This window comes from Mus pahari, chromosome 22 (genome assembly GCF_900095145.1).
Source record: "Mus pahari chromosome 22, PAHARI_EIJ_v1.1, whole genome shotgun sequence".
In the NCBI taxonomy this organism is placed as follows: Eukaryota; Metazoa; Chordata; class Mammalia; order Rodentia; family Muridae; genus Mus; species Mus pahari.
The window spans coordinates 41,446,261-41,450,066 of NC_034611.1; positions in this window are offsets into that span (position 1 = coordinate 41,446,261).

The following is a 3,806-nucleotide window of genomic DNA, read 5'->3' on the forward strand; positions in this document are numbered from 1 at the left end:
GATGGGCGGTCCTGCCACGGCGGTCCGGCGGCGGCGGTCCGGCGGTGGGCGGTCTGGCGGTGGGCGGTCCGGCGGTGGGCGGTTCGAGGACGCTGTGTTCCGGCTGATCTGGTGCGCTCCAGCTGCTGTACTCCGGCGTCCCTGTAAAAGGCAGGACCCAACATAAATGTACTACTTAAAAAAAAACACTCTTTAGTTGAGGGACATCAAGGTTGTTTCTATTTTCTAGCTATTACAAATAAAGCTGCTACAAACATAGTTAAGCAAATGTCCTTGTGCTATGGTGGAGCATCTTTTAGGTACATGCCCAGGAGTGGTATAGCTGGGTCTTGGGGTAGAACTAGTTCCAATTTTCTGAGGAACCATCAGGTTGATTTCCAAAGTTATACAAGTTTGCACTTCCACCAGCAATGGAGGAGTGTTCCCCTTGCTCCACGTCCTCACCAGTATGTGCTGCCATGTGAGGTTTTGATCATAACCATTCTGATGGGTGTAAGATGGAATCTCAGAGTCATTTTCATTTGCGTTTCTCTGATGATTAAGGATTTTGAACATTTCTTCAAGTGTTTCTCAGCCATTAGTGATTCCTCTGTTGAGAATTCTGTTTAGCTCTTTACTCCATTTTTAATGGACTGTTCATTCCCTCCCTCCCTCCCATTACCCCTCCCACAGTCCTTCCCCACATTCCCCTTCCCCTTCTCTTCTGAATGGGTCAGATTCCCCTGGATATCCCTTACCCTGGCACATCAAATCTCTTCGGGGCTAGGCACATCCTCACCCACTGAGGTTAGAAAAGTCAGCCCAGCTAGAACTACATATCCCGCATACAGGCAACAGCTTTTGGGATAGCCCCTGCTCCAATTGTTTGGGACCCACGAGAAGACCAAGCTGCACATCAGCTACATATGTGTGATGAGACCTAGGCCCAGTCAGTGTACACTCTTTGGTTAGTGGGTCAGTCTCTGAGAGCCCCAAGGGTCCAGGTTATTTGACTGTTGGTCTTCCTGTGGCGTTCCTATCCCCTTCGGGGTCTGCAATCCTTCCTCCTGTTCTTCCACAAGAGTCCCCAAGCTCCATCCACTGTTTGGCTGTGGGTGTCTGCATCTGTCTGAGTCAGAGAGACAGTCTGTGGAGCCTCTCAGAGGACAGCCATGCCAGACTCCTGTCTGCAAGCATAACCTCTAATAGTGTCAGGGATTGATGCTTGCCCGTGGGATGGGTCTCAAGTTAGGCCAGTTATTGATTGGCTATTCCCCCATTCTCTGTTCCATCCCGACCCTGCATTTCTAGTAGCCTGGATACATTTTGGGTCGAGAGTTCTGTGAGTGGGTTGGTGTTCCTATTATTTGCTCCACTGTGGTTCCTGCTGCGGCTATAGGAGCTAGCCTCTTCAGGTTCCGTTTCCCCAGAGCTGTGAGTCAAAGCTAACTAAGCTTTGGTTCTCCACCCCTATTGGTTTTTTTTTTTTTTCGAGGCAGGGCTTCTCTGTATAGCCCTGGCTGTCCTGGAGCTCACTTTATAGACCAGGCTGGCCTCGAACTCAGAAATCTACCTGCCTCTACCTCCCAAGTGCTGCCCTATTGGTTCTTGAGTGCCTCCCTTATCTCACGTCTCTATCTTGCCCTCTCTCTTGTTTCTCTTCATTTAGTTTGGTGTTGACCATTGGCTTGTTGTGTATTGATTTGATTATGCTTAGGTATGTGCCTTGTATCCCTGATATCTTTAATACCTTTAACATGAAGTGGTAATGGATTTTGTCAAAGGCTTTTTCAGCATCTAATAAGATGATTGTGTGTTTTTTTTTCTTTCAATTCCCATATGTTTGATTACGTTGATGAATTTTCATATACTGAATCATCCCTGCATCCCTGGGATGAAGCATACTTGATCATGGTGGATGATGTTTTTGATGTGTTCTTGGATTTGGTTTTGAGTATTTTATTAAGTATTTTTGCATCAGCGTCCATAAGAGAAATTGGTCTGAAGTTCTCTATCTTTGTTGAGTCTTCATGGGGTTTAGGTATCAGGGTGAATGTGGTTTCATAGAATGAGTTTGGCAGTGTTCCTTCTGTTTCTATTTTGTGGAATAGTTAGAGGAGTGTTGGTGTTAGCTCTTTTAAAGTCTTGTACAATTCTGCACTAAAACCATCTGGCCCTGGGTTGTGAGACTTTTAATGACTACTTTTATTTATTTAGGGGTATAGGACTATTTAAATAGTTTGCCTGATTTTATTTATTATTATTATTATTATTATTATTATTATTATTTTGTTTTTTTGAGACAGGGTTTCTCCGCCTGCCTCTGCCTCCCGAGTGCTGGGATTAAAGGCGTGCACCACCAGGCCCGGCGGTGTTGTCTTTTTTTTTTTTTAAAGAGAAAGAAAAAGACCTGTAGCTATTGGCAGAGTGATACTGCAGTGCTTCCTGGGAAATGTAGTTTGCTGTATCACGAAATCTTTGCGCATTAAAATCCAGGCTTCTTTCCCACTACTAACTGCATCTGTTTGCAAGTCCTAACCTACCTGGACTGATGCCGTTTCCCCAGGTACCACTTGAACTAGGTCCTCACGGTAGGCTAGGCTACCTTTGTTCTTTGGTTGGTCACATGAACAGATTCGCCACGCAAGTCTGGGTCCTCGAGCCTTCCAAGCAGTTTACTTGCTCTTGATTTAACGTTGGTAAGTGGTATCTGCCTAGAAAATAGCTCCTTTCAGTAAGATTTTCCAATTTTGTGGATGTCAGACTTTTGAAGTAAGACCCAATGATTCTTTGAATTTCCTCAGTTTCCGTTGTTATGTCTCCCCTTTCATTTCTGATTTTGTCCACTTGGATACTGTGTCTCTGTCGGTTAGTTTGGGTAAGGGTTTGTCTATCTTGTTGATTTTCTCAAAGAACCCAGATCTTGGTTTCGTTGTATCTTTGTATTGTTTTCTTTGTTTCTGTTTGACTTCAGCCCAGATTTTGATTATTTCCTGCCTTCCACTCCTCACTGGAGTGCTTGCTTTTTTTTTTTTTTTTTTTTTTTTAATTTTATTTTTATTTATTTATTTTTCCCTAGAGCTTTCATGTGTAACTTTAAATTGCTGGTGTGAGAACTTTCTAATTTCTTTATGCAGGCACTTTGTGCTATAAACTTTCCGTTTTGTGCCTCCTCCTCCCTTTCTCCTCCTCTTCTTCATTCTTCTATTCCTATTATTCATAAATTTGTCCTTTTCATAGTGTCCCATATTTCCTGGATGTTATATGCCTGGATTTTAAAAATATTTAACATTTGTTTGACTGGGGTATCCATTTCTTCTTCTTCGTCTTCAGTGTCTGAGCTTCTCTTTTCTATCTCTTGTATTCTGTTAGTGAAGCTTATGTCTGGGATTTTATTTTATTTTATTTTATTTGACTTTACATTTTTTTCATTTCTAGTTTTATCTCAGCTTGGGTTTTCTTTAGAGATTCCATTTCTGCTTACATGTCTTAAATATTTGTTTTCATTTCATTTTACTGTGTTTTCATATTCAATTTCATCACTGAATTCAGTCCTATCCTCTTTAAGGTCCTTTGGCATATCTGTAATCGCTATTTTGAAGTGCTTGTCTTACACTTCAGCTATCTTGCCTTTTTCAGAGCCTTCCAGTGGGGTTGCTGGGTCCTAGTGGTGGCGTCGTGTTCTGGCTGTAATTAATTGTGTTTTAACACTGGTATGTAGGCATCTGGGTTTGGAATGATGACGATTATAGATGTTGACATCTGATGTTGTCTTTGCCGAGTAGGTTTCCTGTTTCTTGGTCTCTTTGGCTCTCATTGGATCTTAG